Raw genomic sequence first — 20166 nt, forward strand, 5'->3', positions numbered from 1 at the left:
AAAAGGAAAAACAAAGCTGTTGACATAGATTCACACTGAGGGGTAAATAGCTTATCCGATCTTTTCCAGAGAGTAGGTTCTGATGGCTATAGGCTCCAGGGAGAGAAAAAGGCACCGGGGAAAAGTAGAACAAATATTGCCTAATTTACACTTTTGCTTGAGGCTGGCCCTGTTTCTGAATTTAGTGCGTCTACGTGATCAGTCCCCAGAGATTTGTTCCTATCACATCTCCAGCCGCCAGTTGCCTTCCTCCATGACCTGTGCCTCCCCTCCTCTTCTACCTGCCTGTTTTTACCCTGCCAGCAGTCATTCAATTAAATGCAATTTCAGTTTTGTCCCTGTCTGTCTCAACAAAGCCACTCCTTATGGGGTCAAATGCTAGATAAGAATCTTTTGAGATAACCATGACCCAGCTGATTAGTAAAGAACTGGGTTTTCCCTAAGATGGTGTATCACTGGTCAGCTCCTGAGATAGCAGCAGGAGGTTTATTGGAGAGTATGCTGAGAATCAGCACCCCTGAGAGACGGAGGGAAGTTATCCAGGGCAGGGAGAGAAGCTGAGCTACAATGTAGTTGCAGCAAAGGTCTCAGCCAATCCAGCCTGGAGATCTAGAGCTGAGAGGGCACTTCAGAGTTGTTCTGAATTGATGCAGGAGAGCTGCACCTTTATAACCCTGCACTGACCAGCCACTGAATGTAGTCTATGCCTGAAAATGGGTATGATCTTGGGGCAAGGCATATACACTCTTCAGCCAAGCACAAATCCCAAAGACCACAATCAGCTAAAGGCCATCAGCCATTAGCACTTCCAGCAGCTGGTGAAATAAGTGCCTCTTTCCTAGAGGGGGATCTTAGTGAATTATCATGATATCCACTAAAATAAAATCACTGTTCCTTTTAAGTACAGGCTTCAAATTGGGGCTCAGAGAAAGGAAAAATCACTCATTATTTTGTTAGAAACTTTACCAAGATCTCTTCTTCCCTTCAGAAAAACATGTCACCCATAGTAATGCACTCATGGTTTCCAAGCTGCCAATTCAACACACATGGATCAATCTGCATTTGCAACTGTCACTTTCATAATTCATGCAGGCTTCTGTCCACTTCATTGTAAGTGTAGTCAGACTCGTGTATTGAAATATTTGAAATTTACATTATTATAAATTACTTTTCTATTCTCTTTTACATTGCAGTTAAGAATATGTGTATAAGTAATATTTATACAAATTTTATTTCAGGAAAGTAAGGGAAACACGGTGAAATACTTTGAAAAGAGATCATTAGATCTGAAAATGTAATTTAGGATGGAAGCTTGCCTTAGAGTAATTCTAAACACTGGCTGCCACTTAAAAACACTTAGGAAGCTATAAAATATGCTGATGCCCAGGCCATACGCAAGACCAATTAAATGAGAACTTCTGGAGGCAAAACCGAGACATTATTATTTTTGAAACCCCTCAAGGAATTCCAATGAATAGATCAGATGAAAAAATCCATGTCCTGGTGCAGTGATTCTCAAACTTAAATGTGCATCACAATCACCTGGTGACTGATCAGGCGCAGATAGCTGGGACCCACCTCCACAGCTTCTGATTCAATAGCTCTGGGATAGAGCTGAGAATTTTTATTTCTAATCAGTTCCTGAGTGACGCTGATGCTGCTGGTCCAGGACTTTGAGAGGCAGGGTTCTAGAGGCTTTGCCTGCCTGACCAGAGTCCCTTGCCACATTTAGCAGTTTTTCCTTGTCCCTGGTATCTCCCATCAAACATTTTGGAAAATCTTCCCCTTTGTCAACTTTTAGAAAGACCCTTTCCCCTCTATGCAGCTATTTCCAAATGCCACATTTTTCTACCCTCTAAGGAGCAACCATCAGCCATCAGGAAAGACAACCTCTAACTTCTTCAGTAATTTTTTCGTGTCCTTTTGTTTTGGATTTATTTGTCATTATAGACATGGTTCTACAAATTACAGAACTAAAAACACTCCTTTGAAATAGCAAACTAATTGCTTCTGTTACACGTTTCAATCCTAACATTTATGCTGTTGAGAACCAAATGCACTCACCAATGTCTTTTCACACTTGCTGCTTTTTATCCTGAGATGGGCCAGATACAGCTGCTCTTCTCTATTATATAGCATTTTGCTGCCAGGTTCTAGAAGTACATTTGTTTTGACTCAAATCAAGCAAAGTCCATAAATAACACAAAGATGGGCAGCAGTAATTTGGCCACAACCCTCGGTTCCTCCTAAAATCAGAGCATTTCACCGGAGGGTTTAAGACAGGATTTGTTTATCCCCTACTTCCTGCACTTGCTTCAGTGAGACAGACAGGTTTCCAAAGCTCCTATGAAGACTCATACCTCAACCTCAAGTAGTAAAGCTGATAAGGAAGTTTGGCAATTCAGATAAAAATTAACTTTCCCTTTTAAGAAAGCCTGAGGAAAAAGGGACAAAAAGTCCTCATTTTCTCTAGCAGAAGAAAAATAGTCACACAATTTTTCAGCTTGGCCAAGATTAATAACTTGTAATCTGAAGATATTGGCTTCTGTTGAAGTGAATATCAAGATTTATTGACCTGTGGAGTAAATATTAACGGAGGTGAAACTGAGGTTAATAACAAACCTCAAGGGATAATACATCTTCATATTTGCTGGGATAAAAAGTCAGCCCATATATTGCTCATACATACATTCAAAAACCTCTTTAACCAAAAAGCTCTGGAAATCTCTTTGCTGTGACAGATTGCTTAAATATATGGCTGCATTTCCATTTGTATTAACATTCTCTGAGTAGTAAGGCAGCCAGAAAAGCAAAACATTAATAGCTTCTTCTGAGGATCATCAGTAGCCAATCAAAAGGCGGTTGTCTATTTGCATATAAGACCTGATTGGAAGAGACTGATCTTAACCAGTATCTCATTCCCCTCAATCTCACTGATGTAGGCAGTGTATTGATCTGATCACACAAATATTCAGCCACCTAACAAGCCCATCTTTCCCCCACATACAAAATAAGATACTCTAAACTACAATTTTATACACATTGAAATAAATATGCTCATTGTCACCACCGACAAATTTTATCAACGAATGTTAAGCATTTTTTTTTTTTTTAAGAGTAAGAAGGCCAGGCACGGTGGCTCATGCCTGTAATCCTAGCACTTTGGGAGGCCAAGGTGGGCGTGTCATGAGGTCAGGAGATCGAGACCATCCTGGCCAACATGGTGAAACCCTGTCTGTATTAAAAATACAAAAAATTAGCTGGGTGTGGTAGCAGGCGCCTGTAATCCCAGCTACCTGGGAGGCTGAGGCAGGAGAATTGCTTGAACCTGGGAAGCGGAGATTGCAAGGAGCCCAAATTGTGCCACTGCACTCCATCCTGGCAACAGAGCGGTACTCCGTCTAAAAAAAAAAAAAAAAAAAAAAAAAATTTTGTTGTAAAAAAAAATACGTAATATGTTTACCTGAACAAAGATATGAAAGGTATGAGATTTCTGGGCATTGATGCCAGAGGAGCGGTGTTGGAATTCCAATTCTAAGACTTATTTGCTCTGTGACACCAGGCAAGTCACTTCACTGCTCTGTTCCTGAGTTTCCTCAATTGGAAAATGAAGATAACAACAGCACCTACCTCGTAGGGCTGTTGCATAGATTAAAGGAGTTAGGACATTCAAAGTGCCTTAGAGTGTGCTCAGAACATGGTAATGAATATATATTTGTTTGTTTGTTTAAGTTATAGAGAAAAGGATGTTTTAAGATCATGGGGCCCCAAAGTCTCAAATCTTTGTGGGCATCTGTCCCACAGTTTTCTGGTGGTTAGCCTTAACCATTGACTGTAAAGTGTTGATACTACTGATGTTTATTTAAATTTAAATTTAGTTGCCAACATTTAAAATTCAAGAGAATTTCATGTAAAATGATAAGAATGCGTGGCTTTTCTCACAAAAACTTCAGAAGACACAACCACAGGTGGACTTGCATTCTCAGTGGCCAAGAAACAAGTGGCACTAAGGGGCAGCTGCCTGCTGCAGAGGGCAAGTGACTTGATTTTCACAGGTGTGAGCATGCTCTTTGCCACAGTCTCTACCATTCTCCGTTACTCCCTATACTGAGGCTGAGGGTCAACAGCCAGGTTTTATCCCATTAACACAGTCACTTTTCTTGTAATAGAACAAAAAATAAAGAGAAACTTATCCTCACATCCATGTCTCTTTCAAAAATGAGAAACCGAAACAAAGAGAGGCTCATGCTTCAAGAAAAATGTCAGCCAGACATGCTTGTTTAGACCATAAAGAGTGTTTCTGAGTTTAATATACCAACAAAGTGCATCTGTAGAAAAAAGAATACAACTTAAGCCTCCATCAAGAAAACAAACTACGAGAAGAACCATGACTGGCATGTGGAAAAGATGCCTGATGAAAAGCTTAATGATCTGTAAAAGAGACTGAAATTTTAACAGTCGATTTTGTGAATGTGAAACAAGTGAGTGGTGGTGCTGTGATATGCAGTGATGTACACTTTTCACATTTATGTTACCTGTTCCATGCATGTAGGTATTTGTATTTCTGATCCCTGATCCAAACTAAATTATCATTATATAGATGAAGAAACTAAAGCCAGAGAAGTTAAGGGAGTTGACTAATTGTAGCATATTAATTAGGGGCAGAGGTAACAGTGTAACCTGGGTCCCTTGACTTCATTCCACGTCCTTTCTATTATTCAAATACAAATAGCTTCCAGTGTGACTTCATGATGATACTCAAAGTGAATACACACCCACAGGTGAGTTGAATCTCACCCTTCTCATCTTATGAGACCATAGAGAGATTTAAATTCTCTCAGCCTTAACTCTCCAGTTAGAAAACACTAATCCCAGTGCTAGAATTATAACTGTTCAAAATGTTTTCAAGGTGGAATATTTGATCTACTGGTTCCTGTGTCAGCAGACCACTACCATCGAAGTGTGAACACTTACCTAAGGCCTTTATTGGCAGAATAAAAATATTAAGAGTGGAAATATAAAACAAACACTTAAACAGTAAATATACGTTTGGTGATGTGACATCTCATCTGTTGCCAGAGATTTATTCATTTTCTTGTCTCAATACAGAAGAAAATTTTTTCATTTATTCTGAAGAAAATGCAGCATTGTTTGATATCTTACTTAATCTTAGCCAACTCTCAGATTCACTCTGATTTTATTGTATCATCTCATTCTCCCAATCCTATGAGCCCAGTGGTCAGACACCTTTAGAAGGACTGCATGAGTCATGCCTTGAAATAGAAAAGCTGGGAAACATTTTAAAAACCACCATGAAAGTGTGCCTTCTCATACAGACTGACATGCAATTTATTCAACAGAAAGGCAACAATATTAATATCTATGATCATTTGCCCAAATGCTTTTGTTTTCTTTGCCTTTGTTGCTCCTCCTTCAGCCAATGGCTTTCTTAAAATGCAAACTAAAAATTCTTGTTCTATTGCTTATTTTATTTTTGGTTAGGTGATTTTGTTTTGTTTTGGTTCTAAGATATTAAATGATCTCATTTCTTCAGTATGTTGACACCTCCTCTCCCCTCTTTCTCCCGCTGAAGGTGGTAGGGGCTCTAACAATTGCCTCAAGGGAGGGATCTAATGCTTCAAGGGTGGATACTGCTTAAAAGGTAGAAATCGACTTTCAGACTTTGGTTTACAAAAGCCTAAACTAATCAAGAACTTTGCTGGTCAAATATCAAGAGAAAGAGTGTAGACTGATGGCAGAGATGCAGCTGTCAACTCCAACCGTGCATTCACTCTTGGTCCCTCAGCGCTAAGTATTCTACAGTTTACCACCCTTCGTGGCAGTTACAAGCCAGCAAAGGAGAAGGGAAACTCCAAATAAATTGGGAGAAAAAGGGGAATGGATGAATCAAAATAAAATTGAAGATGTGGAGTTCTTAAATTAGTTTTTCTGGCACATATGTGTTTGTTATCATTTAAGGACAAAATTCAAGCATCGGGGTTATTTTGACATAAAGACAGGGTAAATAGCCCCCTATTAGTATGCAGTAGGGGACTCAACCTCCTTTTAAGAGCTCTGTATAAAATTCCCTTAAAATTTCCCCACCACTGACATGGGTATAAAAACCAGAAATAACGCTTTTATCTTTGCCTCCTGCATTTCCTTTACCCCTCAGTCCACTTATCACTACATTCTCTTTTCCCTTCTTCTCTGTGTTTGCAAAGTCCTGCAGATTTTGCCACATGTCAGTGCCGTGGCTTATCCCCTCCTCTTTCTCCTTCCCAGCACGGCTTTAATTAAGGCCCTCATCGCCTCTTGACTCACCTATACTCCTAGACTTCTGACTTGTCTCCTGGTTTTCACTCTTGTTCTGCTCCAATCTATTGTCCATGTAGCCTCCAGAGAAAACCACAATTCACGTATGGCCATATCATTCTGGCTTAAAGTCTTACATTACAGCTTCCCAGGTATGGTTTTAGATCAGGCAGAGCTCAGAGGGGTAGGAGCTATCTACAGCTTCAGGTTTTTCTTCTCTTGTCTCCAGCTCGTGGTGCCTTGCCATCCCTAGGCTATTTCTTTCTTCAGTGCTTTGCTTTCATGACCCCTCTGTCCCAAATACCCACCCAAACCTGTTCTTCCTCCTCTTTCCCTCCCAAACCTGTTCTTCCTCCTCTTTCTCACAGGGCTCACTCTTGCTTATCCGGAAAGCCTCAGAAATCCTCACTTCCTCTAAATATTTGACCAGCTGCTCCAACAGATGGATTAGCTGCCCTTCTCTAATGCTTCCTTTCACACCCTTCATACCCAGTGAATTGCTTTTTCAGCAACCATTTATGTGTCTGTCTCCTGCAGTAGAATATATGAGTTCTGCCAGGGGAGGGACCATACCTGACTCATTTCTTTATCACTAGAACCTAGAATAGTTTCAGCCTAATGGTGGGTCTTGAATGAATTTTGGTTGAATGCACGATAGATGAAATATACACACATAAACATACACATACAGATTCTCTCTCTCTCTCCCTCCCCCGGCCCCCGCTCCCTCCTTCCCTCCCTCCCCCTCTCTGTCTCTCTTGGAGGGATTAAGGGATTATACTGCAAGATGAAAGATGTAACTTCTAGATTGGCTAATGCCCCTGTTGAATTGATATACATGCCTGCCCTGAAAAGAGCAAGGATTAGAGATTTAAAAACTTGGATAAAGGATAAGTAAGTTTGAAAAGCAAAAAGAAATTGGAGCAAAACATAAAGTTATTCACAGAAGCAAAACACAAACAAAAGTCATGAAATGTGTAGATAATGACAGAAAGTGAGAAAGAAATGGACATTTATTGACCATTTTAATAACCTAGCCAGGTAAATTCTAGATGCTTTAAGTATGTTAACTTATTTTAATACTGTAAAAGTTCTCTTATATAAATAGTATTATCCCCTACAAATGAGAAAACCAAACCCAAGAGAGAACAAATAATATACACTAGTGTAAATAGCTCATAAGAGATTTGATCTGAACCTAGGTCTGAGTGATACCAATATTGATGCCCTTTCTGCCACACCATATTGCTTCTAAAGATATATGTGAGAAATTTTGCTTTTTTCTCCATTTGTTCTTGGAGTAGAGGGAAAGGAATACAAGGGTACAGTCAATATCTCCTGGCATGATAATAATGATAATAATAGTAAACACTTATGTAGTAATTAAGATGTACTTGGTACTGTTGTAAGTAGTCTAAATACACTTCTTATTCAATAATGTCACAATCATATGACTGAAATACTGTTGTGATCCTCCTCATTTTACTGATGAGCAAACTGAGGCACAGAGAGTTCATGAACTTCTCCAAAGTCACACAGATAGTAAGTGACAGATACGGGATTCAAAACCATGAGTGTAGCAGCCAAGTGGATGCCCTTAGCTATTCTGCCTCCAAACATCCCCACATGGGACACAGAAAGAAGATAAACAGAAGAATCCAGAAGAAAAGAAATCCATATTGCACAGAGACTTTTTCTAGTCACTCTATGGGTTTTCACTGTAACCTTATGCAGATAAATTAAAGGTGTATATTAACACCCCATTAATTACACAGATAACCTTCATAAGACCTTCATCTTGAGGATCAATTAGATCCTGGAAAAAGGGTGCAAGTCTTTATATCATTATATCATTTATATTTATATCATTATAAATTAGACTACTTTTTTCTATAGCAAAACATGATAAATTAGGTTTATTTCTGGAAAAGCATTCAAATAAAAATACCAAAATCACAAAAATACATGAAAGAAACACAAATGTAAGCTTTCATAAACATTTCTTATGTTACATGTGTAACATAAGTTTGGTTTCTACATATACTAGACTTGTTGAAGGTTATTAAAATAGGAATCAATGAAGTTTGGATTGAAGATAAATTATTTTTCCTAGCAGACTTCCCTTTAGCAAGCATAGGCATATGTCACTGCTTTAGGCATCTCAGACTTGAATTCAAAATTAGTGATTTGTCTCAAAACTTTTTATTTTTTTTTTCTTTTGAGACAGAGTCTGGCTCTGTTGCCTAGGCTGGAGTACAGTGGCCTGATCTCGGCTCACTGCAAGCTCCATCTCCCGGGTTCACACCGTTCTCCTGCCTCAGTCTCCTAAGTAGCTGGGACTACAGGCGCCCACCACCATGCCTGACTAATATTTTTGTATTTTTAGTAGAGACGGGGTTTCACCCGTCTTAGCCAGGATAGTCTCCATCTCCTGATCTCGTGATCCTCCCGCCTCGGACTCCCAAAGTGCTGGGATTACAGACGTGAGCCACCGCGCCCGGCCTTCAAAACTTTTTATTCTAATTTGTCGTGAATGAATGGAAAATTTTAGCATAACAAAAGCTGGGAGAAATCATTTCCACAGTGTCACATTTTTCAATGATCTCATTCTTTTATTTCAATAAGTCTTTTGACAATGACCTCTAACTGATTTGTCAATATTGCTAATTATTGCAGTCATTATCAACTACCCTCTTGATTTTGGTATTTTGGGTTCTGATACACACTACTAAAAATTCAGGCATTTTTACTGATGTGACCCATTATTTTACAATATAAATCTGAAATCGGAAAATTATTTGCATATTGATTATATATTTTTAAAGTTCTCTGTTGCACTCAAATTTTGTATTAAACAAAGTGTTCTTGTTTAGAAAACATTCTTTCTAAAACTCCAGATTCCTGAAGAAGTTGAAGAAAATGGCAATTAATATAGTAAAGTTTCATTCATAAGAATAATTCTTATCTACTTCAAAGGCTTTCTGCACAAATGGTATATAAATCTGACAGTTTTGAAATTGGAAAAGGTAACTGCTTAAAGTATCTAGCGGTAGAAAATAAAATCAAAAAAGATACAAATGAAGCTGAAATACCAAAAATACAATGTGTTCTCTCTCTCTCTCCATATGTTATATATATATATATATTTCTCTCTCTATATATATAGATATATATATAGTATTAGTCCATTCATACATATATATGTGTATATACGGTATTAGTCCATTCTTATGCTGCTAATAAAGACATACCTGGGTAATTTATAAAGGAAAGAGGTTTAATTGACTCACAGTTCCACATGGCTGGGGAGGCCTCAGGAAACTTACAATCATGGTGGAAGGCGCCTCTTCACAGGGTAGTAGGAGAAAGAATGAGTGCCAAACAAAGAGGGAAGCCCCTTATAAACCATCAGATCTCGTGATAACTAACTCACTATCACAAGAACAGGATGGGGGAAAATGCCCTCGTAATTCAATCATCTCCACCTGGTCCCTCCCATGACATGTGGGGTTTATAGGAACTAAAATTCAAGATGAGACTTGGGTGGGGACACAGAGCCAAATCATATAATTTCACTCCTGGATCCTCCCAAATCTCATGTCCTCACAATTCAAAACACAATTATGTCCTTCCAACAGTCTTCCAAAGTCTTAACTAATTCCAGCATTAACTCAAAAGCCCAAGTCCAAAGTCTCATCTGAGACAAGGCAAGTCCCTTCCGCCTATGAACCTGTAAAGTCAAAAGCAAGTTAGCTACTTCCCAGATACAATATGGGTACGGGCATGGGGTAAATACACCTGTTCCAAATGGGAGAATTTGGCCAACACAAAAAGGCTACAGACCCCATGTAAGTCTGAAGTTCAATAGGGCAGTAATTAAATCTCTTAAAGCTCCAAAATAATCTCCTTTGAGTCCAAGTCTCACATCCAGGTCATGCTGATGTAAGAAGTGATCCCATGACCTTGGGCATTTCTGCTCTTGTGGCTTTGTGTGGTACAGCCGCCTTCTCGGCTGCTTTCATGGCTGGTGTTGAGTGTCTGTGGCTGTTCCAGGTGATGGTGCAAGCTATCAGTGTGGATCTATCATTCTGGGGTCTGGAGGATGGCCCTCCTCTCACAGGTCTACTAGGCAGTGCCCTAGTGGTTACTCTGTGTTGGGCCTCCAACCCCATATTTCCTTTCTGCACTACCCTAGCAGAGGTTCTCCATGAGGACTCTCCCCCTGCAGCACATCCAGGTGTCTCCATACATCCTCTAAAATCTAGGCAGAGGTTCCCAAACCTCAATTATTGTCTTATGTGTACCCATAGGACCAGCACCACATAGAAGCTGCAAAGACTTGGGGCTTGCACCTCTGAAGCCATGGCCCAAGCTGTACCTTGGCCCCTTTGTAGCCATGGCTGGAGCAGCTGGGACACAGGGCACTACATCCCTGACTGCACACAGCAGAGGCACCCTGAACCTGTCCCAGGAAACCATTTTTTCCTCTTAGGCTTCTGGGCCTATGATGGGAGGGGTTGCTGTGAAGTTCTCTGACATGCCCTGGAGACATTTTCCCCATTGCCCCTGATTCACATTTGGCTCCATGTTACTTACGCAAATTTCTGCAGCCAGCTTGAATTTCTCCCTAGAAAATGGGTTTTTCTTTTCTACCACATCATCAGACTGCAAATTTTCTAAACATTTAGGCTCTACCACTTCCTGAATGCTTTGCTGCTTAGAAATTCCTTCTAGTAGATACCCTAAATCATGTCTCTCAAGTTCAAAGTTCCACAGATCTCTAGGGCGGAAGCAAAATGCTGCTAGTCTCTTTGCTAAAACATAACAAGAGTCACCTTTGCTCCAGTTCCCAAGTTCTTCATCTCCATCTGAGACCACCTCAGCCTGGACTTCATTGTCTATATCACTAGCAGCATTTTGGTCAAAGCCATTCAACAAGTCTCTAGGAAGTTCCAAACTTTCCCTTATCTTTTTTTGCTGCTGAGTCCTCCAAGTCTCTAGGAAGTTCCAAACCTTCCCACACTTTCCTCTCTTCTTCTGAGCCCTCCAAGCTGTTCCAACCTTTGCCTTTTACCCAGTTCAAAATTCGCTTCCACATTTTTGGGTATGTTTATGGTAGTGCCCCACTACCTGGTACCGATTTTCTGTATTAGTTTGTTCTCACACTGCTAATAAATACATACCTGAGACTGTGTCATTTATAAAGGAGAGAGGTATAATTAACTCACAGTTCCGTATGGCTGGGGAGGTCTCAGGAAACTTACAATCGTCGTGGAAGGCACCTCTTCACAGGGCAGTGGGAGAGAGAATGAGTGCCCAGCAAAGGAGGAAGCCCCTTAAAAACCATCAGATCTTGTGGGAACTATCACAAGAACAGGATGGAGGAAACTGTCCCCATGATTCAATTATCTTCACCTGGTCCCTCCCATGACACATGGAGATTATGGGAACTAAAATTCAAGATGAGATTTTGGTGGAGACAAAACCGAACCATGTTATATATATATATATACTCACACACATATAAATATATAGAAAGAGTGTGTATATATATATATATAATTTTAGCTCCTGAAAGTTGTTCAAAATCCCCTGAAGCAGGAGAAACAATATATGATTATTTGAAAATAAAGCATCTTCTTTCTCATATTCCCTGATGAGAACACATAAGAGCCATTTCAGCAGTCAGAAAAATTTATACAAAAATATATTACCCAATTATGTATTAATGCACACATTGCCTTCATTTTGCCTTATTTTCAGATAGAAACTTAAACATGTGAACATGCAAAAAACAACTCCATTAATAATGGGCAACAGACATGAACAGACGTTTCTCAAAAGAAGATATGCAAGTGGCCAACAAACATGAAAAAATGCACAACAGCACTAATCATCAGACAAATGCGTATCAAATACATAAGGAAATGGCATCTCATGCAAGTTGTAATGATTATTATTAAAAAGTCAAAAAATAACAGATGCTGGTAAGGGTGTAGAGAAAAAGGAGTTCTTATACGCTGTTGGTAGGAATGTAAATTAGTTCAGTGGCTGTGGGAAGCAGTTTGTAGATGTCTCAGATAAAACAGAACTACCATGAACCCAGCAATCCCAATACCGAATATATATGCAAATAAAAACAAATTGTCCTACCAAAAGACACACACACTCATATGTTCATCACAGCACTAGTCTTAATAGCAAAGACATGTAATCAACCTAGGTGCCCATCAATGGTAGACTGCATGAAGAAAATGTGGTACTTATACACCATTAAATACTATGCAGCCATTTAAAAGAATGAGATCATGTCGTCTGCAGCAACGTGGATCCATTATCCTAAGCAAACTAACAGAAACAAAACCAAAAACCAAATATAAGCATGTTCTCACTTACAAGTGGGCGCCAAACAGTGGATACTCACAAACATAAATATGGCAACAACAGAGACTGGGGACTACTAGACGGGAGGAGGAAAAAGGGGGGAAAGAGTTGGAAAACTACTTATTGGGTATTATACGAAGTACCTGGGTAATAGGATTATTCATATCCCAAACCTCATCATCAAGCAATATACCCAGGTAACAAGCCTGCACATGTAACCCTTGAATCTAAAATAAAAGTTGAAAAACAAATTCAGAAATTAGAAGTAGCACTAACACTTTGGAAACATTTACTGTGATTCTTCTATTTAGATTGTGTCACAATGTATGTAGAGTTTAAAAGAAAAATAAATGTACATCATATAGTAAAAAGATTTAACATTTTCATCTTTTAAAAAAGAAAAAATTATATTTTTAAATGTTTTATAATTCTTCTTTCCGATGTAATGTGTTTTAGCATGATACTTTATTAATGTTATCTGTTAACAGATATTTAGCATTTATATTTTCAATGCATTTATAATTTTCCAAACATTTTGTTTATATGTTTTGTGATAGAAATATGTTGATATTTAGTTGCTGCTTTTTAAAATTATTTTATGAATCCTGAGCAGGCTTTTAAAATTAGCAAGAATGCCAGACCTATGCAAATTAATTTTAAAAATGCTGTAACTTTCAACAACAGTAAAAAACTTGATAAATATAAGTTTTTGTTTTTATTTAAGATAAAAAATTAAAATGAGGTTATGCTTACAAATAAAGTTACTGTAGGTGACCTGTATGTCATTTAGAATTAAATTATGCTTATATTATCTCTTCAGAATAATTTCTCAAATTTTAATATATGCAAGAATTACCTGAGGATCTTACTGAAATTTAAATTCTGATTCAGTAGGTCTGGACTGGGGTCTGGGATTTTGCAAATTTTAACAAACTCCCAGGTGGCATTAATGCTACTGGTCCAGGGACCACTCTTTGAGTGGGAAGGCTTTTCTAGAGTACTTCACATCCCACAATGTGCATTCAGTCATCCTCCAATTAATGTCAGAGATCACTACCAGGTAGGGCTGTCTTAATGCCTATGATTTAAATTAATGGAAGAGGGCATGCTGGGAGCGGTGAGGTAAAGTAAGATAGGTGAAGCGATCTTGGTCTTACAAGTTGGCAGGAGATTGGAATTTATATGGAAAAAAATCTGAATTAAAGAGTCTTACGAAGGGAGATCTGGGAAACATTCTGTTCATGGTGTACACACAAATTGAAGTAGGAGAAACTGGTTGAGAACATTTTCAGGAAATTTCTTCCTTCAATGAATGTCACTGAAAGAACATGAAGGTTGAGTGGAGCTTGGTCCTGGGATTCCTGGCTGTTCTTCCACTCCCAGGAAGCAGTGAACCCCTGGCCCAGAAATCCCTACGCGAGCCCTGGGGAGCGGAATCAGCAAAACAGTGGAACAGGACACCATCATTCACTGCTTGCTTTGTGTCTTATCCTTCAGGATGCTCCCCTGACTGTGCCAAGCTAGCTTGGTCTGCATGCCTGTGTGCTCTCCATGGCACTGGTCTCATTGTATCGGGACCATCTGTTTGCTCACCTGTATCTCCGCTTTAAACCTGGAATACCCTGAGGGCATGAGCTGCTCATACGGTGTCTGTTGTATATATTGTACGTAGCACGGTGTCCAGTTTTGGGCTGATCCTGATCACTAAATATTTGTTCAGTAAGTGATTGAGACCTTAAAGATCATTTAACCCCTCTGAATCCCTTTTTTCCGTTGTTAAATTAAGAAACCATCTAAGATAGAGTGAACCTGTAGCTGTGCTCCTATAGCTGCCCACCTGGTTTTCCATTTTGCTTTTACCTCTATATTGAAACAGTAGATTTTAACCCATTTATGCCTGAGGTTACAATTTTTTGAATTTTTGCAATCAGACCTTTGCTATGACCTTGAGCAGTAGGATATAAATAACTCCCACATGATTAGCGTTCCAGTAATGGAACAATAGGCATAAAGGGACTAATGCCAACCCTCTACCCCAAGATTCTATTTAACCTATTGTGACTCACATTGGGCTTTCTGATTCAGTGTTCCTGATTCTGATTTCTGATTCTTGTTCTTGGATTAGGGAGCAGACTTCACCCACGCAATGACAGCAGAGACTCTTCTAGTTTTTTCTGTCTTTATTAAGCTCTTCAGGTAGTGAGAAAAAGATGCATTCAGATTACCTCAGGGAATCAGGCACTTTGTAAGAAAGTAAGGGAGGCAAGAAAGTAGGAACCTTCCTTGGCAGGGAAAAAGCACTCAGGTCCTTGAGCCTTCCCAGCTGGGACTGCCTACAGGCAATATGGCAATGCTCGTGACCACTCAGGATGCAGCAAAAACTCCAGTGTCCCAGCTCGTTCACCATACTCTCCTAGGCAGGAGCCCATGGCTCCCTGCTGCTTTTGCTGCTTGCTCTGTTAGAAGTAAGGGCAAGAGATTTATGTGGCATGAGGGTCAGACTCTGTATGCGAAACCACCAGGCAGTCAGGGACACTGTCATTACATTGTTAATGTTGTAGTGACACATGGGGCAAAAAGCCCACTCTGTGGCCTTTCAAACTGTTAATGGTTTACCCTCCAGTTCCCTGACCTTCCTCCTGCCATCCCCTTCTCCCAACCAACAGGAGTCAGAAAGATATTTTCTTTCTTGGGTATTTCAGCTGTCATCACATAGGCAAACTCACCCTACACGTGTTCCTGTTTCATGAGAAAAAGCAGTATCAGAGAATGTTGCACACATAGTCTCTGAGGTCCCTAAATGCTCGCAAAGTTAGTTTAAAAATGGTAGCCTGTGAGTAAACATTTAAATCAGTAGACTGTGAGATGAAATTAACATTTAAATCAGTAGACTGTGATTACCCTTCATCATGTAGGGTAGTGCATGATGGATAGACTGCACTTAGGATTTGAGGCAACACCTCACGATGCTAGGGTCACTGAGGAAAATACCTTAAGTCCAAAAAAGGCATGTAAATATGTAAGTGGGAGGAGTGTCGGACAACAGGGAATGAGAAAGACTGTGTTGAACTGAGTGTGTGTGGCCCATATAAAGGGAACAGCCCCTACTCAGCGGTAAGTGCATCTCTGTCAGCCACACCTCCCTTCTGGTATAACTGGGAAAACAAATGTTTCGCAGTTAATGGAATTCCATTCTCAAGTCTACCCCTCAGTCACTGTGGGGATGTAAGCAAGTTACTGAGCATCTCTGAGATACAGCGTCCTCATCTACTAAAGAGAATTAGTTGCTCATCAAAACGCCATCTTCCTTATCCTAAGCAGATAGCCAATTCCATTTCCATCTTCCTGTGTAGTGAGGTGAGATCACCTTCCTTCGTTCTGATCATCAACATGTAAAGGGAAGGAAGGCGTACCCCTTCCTGGCCTGGCCCATAAAAACCTCCTGTCTTAGTTTCAGTTACCTCAGAAGCAGATCATAAGATAAGGCTGAGAGTACAAGTAGTTTATTTGGGAGATGACCTCAGGAAATGCCAATGGAGGAGTGAAAAAGAGAATCGGGGAAGGAAGGAAGCCAGTAAAGGATGTATAATTAAGTTATCATTCTAGGCAACTGGAGCTTAATCCTACAGGAAACTGGTAATGAACTAGTTTCTGGGCACTTCTGGCTTGCTCTGCATATAAGCAGAGAAGGTTCACATGGCCAGAGAAACTTCTCAGGAAAGACATGCGGGTGGTGGTCCTGGTGTTGGAAGTGAAACTGGCATGCACTGAATGGAAGGGTCCAAGGATATAGGGGTGTGGCCCTGCCTGCTATCCTGCCATGTGCAATATCTCATTCTCCTCCTTGCGACACGGGTGAATGAAGAGGATTCCAAAGCCTTAGAGGAAGGCAGAATCATGACGCTAAAGGAGCCTGAATCCTTAAAATGACCACTGGAAGGCTGCTCGCTGGCCAGGAAAACCCAATTTGTCTTTACAATGGCAAGAAATAAAACAAATTTTTCTAAGCCACGAAAAGATGGAGATTATTTGTTAAAGCAATTAGCGTATTCTGACTAGTACAGGGAGAAAGTAGATATTTATACAGCCAGCCATAACCACTGCTTAAATCCTGGGATCAGTGGGTAACAAATAATGCCACTGCATCACTATCTGGTTCATAAAAATAAGTGAAATGCCAGGTAAAAGCCCTTGAGGCTACAAAGGAATGATAGGCAGACATCAGAAAGAGCCTCTGGTTTATGCAAGAAAAGCCCTATCTCAGAAACACACAGGGCTCTTGATCTTTGCCTTTTGGCTGCATTGTTTCTGCTTTCTCTCTATGGAGAGAACAGATTGGATTAGATCTTACAGTGCATTGGCTCTGGGGTGTTGCAGACCCACCTAAGATTACACATTAAAGCTCTCCAGGTGGCAGAAATCAGCCCTGAATTTGCAGCTGAACTCTAAGCACAGTGATAAGGAAATACATACATATATATATATAGTTCTTGCTCAAAAGAGAAGTCAGCTTTATAGTTTCTACCCCAGTGTGGCCAATGATGACAAGACTATTGGGAGCTCCAAGGAGGATAGAATCAAGTGGGACCAATTATGGTTAGGGGCTTACTTCATGCCATATCAAGCCACCAGCCTTCATCGAAGAGAGTATTAGCATTTGTTGACTGTATATCACCTGCCAAACACAGTTCTGCCATCCCATTTAGTCTCCTGACAGCCTCAACAAGCATCATCACCCACATTTTTCAGGTGGAAACGTTAAGTTTGGAGAGGAAAAGTCCTCTATGCAAAGTCAAGAGCCAGGGAGTGACTCAATCTTCAGACGCCAGAAACAATGCATATTTCACCACATCCTGCTGCCTCCTTTTCTGGCTTCCTTTCCATGTAATGCACAAATGTAAGAAACAGAATATTGGGAATTTTTGAGGTCAGCAAACTTAAAATCACATAATTTTCTAAATACGCATCTAAACAGCTATCAAATTAATTTTTTATTTAAGCAGTTATCAAATTATGTAAACAGCTATCTAAATATTTTCCTTCAATAATTCATGTGATATGTGCAGAGTAGACATCTAAAAATATTTTAAGGAGTAAATGAATGTACTACATGTTCTTTGATATTTTTTCATATGTTGACAAAATTTCTATGTTTTTCCAACTTACAAACGGTAAAAATTTCACTCTTATAATGTCTTTGCTGCTTTTTCATCTCCAGTGTATCATTCCACTCCACTCTGCCTCCCCTCTTCCCAACTACAACAACAAAACACCACATCTTAAAAATCTTTCCCAGCAGCTGCAGTCCTCGGGAACCTATCTCCTCCTACGTCATCTTGCATTATCCCCTTTTCCATGGCAGCCTTCTTCCTGAGGGAGACCAGTCTGCTGATCTTCCCTGATAAAAAATAACCAACATTTTGTAAAACTTTACAATTCACAAAGCAATTTCTTCCAAGATTAACTCATTTGATTTTCACAGTAACCCAGAGAGGAAGGCACAACAAGTATCATTAACTCCTGTTTCAAATGAGAAAATTGAGACTCAGAGGGGCTATGTGATTTGCTCAGGATCATGCAGCTGGAAGTTGAATAAAGACTCAAACCATAGTTTTCTCTCTCCATGCACCAAGCTCTTTACACCAAATGATTTTGCTTGTTCTCTCCTGTTGACTTCTGAGGCAGCTTGCCAAGTGACCCCAGCTCATGCACTCCCTGGTTCCAGGTCTGCCACCCTCAGCTACCAACATCCATAGCAGTGAGTAACAGTTGGGCTCTCAATGGGGAGCCATCTCAACCTGCTTTTACTAGGCAACGAGATTGTCATAGAGACAGGTGAACAAATAAGTAGAAGTCGGTTATCAGAGAAAAGCCTGTTGCAATAGAGGTTGCACATACAGAGACTGAGGATCTTCCCCACATACTCACAATTCCCTCAAAAGTTCAGAAAAATCTCTGGCCCTTAAACACTTTGGAATCAGATATAGGAACGTTTGAGTCCAGCTCTGCTGCCTCTATAACCATGGATAAGTTTTAACATCCCTGAACGTCCAAAAATGGTGAAAAGAATATTAACGTAATAGAATATTTTTGAACATCAGCTGAGATGAGCAAATAAAGTGCTTAGGATAAGACCTCAATAATGGAAGCTATCATCAATATTTATAATTCATATGATAATATATGATTGTAATAATAATATTTCATAATAAATATAAGAAAATCGTGTACCCCAAACAAAACATGGATAGAACGAGGAAACAAAGCTACTAAAGAAAACTCTGCAAATAACTACTGCTTTTGGTATCACTACACAAGTATTGAGTATTAATCCTATTTCATCCTGTGTATAATTTTTCATAAATAATGAGACAGGTGTTTCACCCAGGATCATTCTTTGTACATGAAAGGAGCTGACTAAAATGCACATGTAGCACAAAGCACAGGTTGATATCCTTCAATCTAACTGTGATGGCAAACTGCATTTGGGAATATCTTGGATTTGTTCTCTAAGTCACTCCAGCAAATTCTTGGTATATGGAAGTTGCTAAAGCACCATTCAGAAGTAAGAATACAGAGTGTCACTCATGTGGCTTCGAAGGGTAAAAAGCTATGTGATCCTAGGGAAAGATAAGTCTGGTGCTCCAAACTATCAGAATACCCAGACCTGAATTGTTCTGGGGAAGCCTAAGTTTTATTGAAATCTTGACCCTTTGAAGGGCCCTAACATTTCTCTTCTGAAAGGCAAAATTCCCAAAGTTGAGGTGTTTTAGCATTAAGAACTGGAGTACTTAGAAACACTATGTGAGAAAAACAAATTTTGTGCTCACATTGAGTTTTCTGTACATATTTTAGAGAAACTTGACTTTGATAGTATGATGGTTAATTTTACGTGTCAACTTGACTGGACTAAGAGATGCCCAGATAGCTGATACAACATTATTTCTGAGTGTGTCTATGAGAGTGTTTTCAGAAGAGATTAGCATTTGAATCAGTAGACAGAGTAAAGAAGATCCTCCCTCACTAACATGAGCACACATCATCTAATCTGTTTAGGGCCCAACAAGAACAAAAAGGCAGAGAAAGGGTGATTTCTCTCTCTCTCTCTCCATGAGGTGGGACACTCATCTTTTCTTGCCTTGTGACATCAGAACTTCTGGTTCTTGGTCCTTGAGACTTCAGGACACCACTGGCTCTTATGGCTCTCAGGCCTTCAGACTTAGACTAAATTATACCACTGGCTTTCCTGGTTCTCCAGCTTGCAGATGGTGGGTTTTCTCAGCCACCATAATTATGTAGCCAACTCTCATAATCACTCTCTTCTCTCCTCTCCTTCTCCCTCTCCCTTTCCCTCTCTCCCTCTGTCTCTCCCTCTCTCTCTCTCCCCCCATCCCCGCCTCTGTTTAGGTATGTGCATGTATGTGTGTGGTGTGTGTGTGTATACATATTGTGTTCTGGAGAACACTG

This window comes from Colobus angolensis, unplaced genomic scaffold (assembly GCF_000951035.1).
Source record: "Colobus angolensis palliatus isolate OR3802 unplaced genomic scaffold, Cang.pa_1.0 Scaffold56, whole genome shotgun sequence".
Classification (NCBI taxonomy): Eukaryota; Metazoa; Chordata; class Mammalia; order Primates; family Cercopithecidae; genus Colobus; species Colobus angolensis.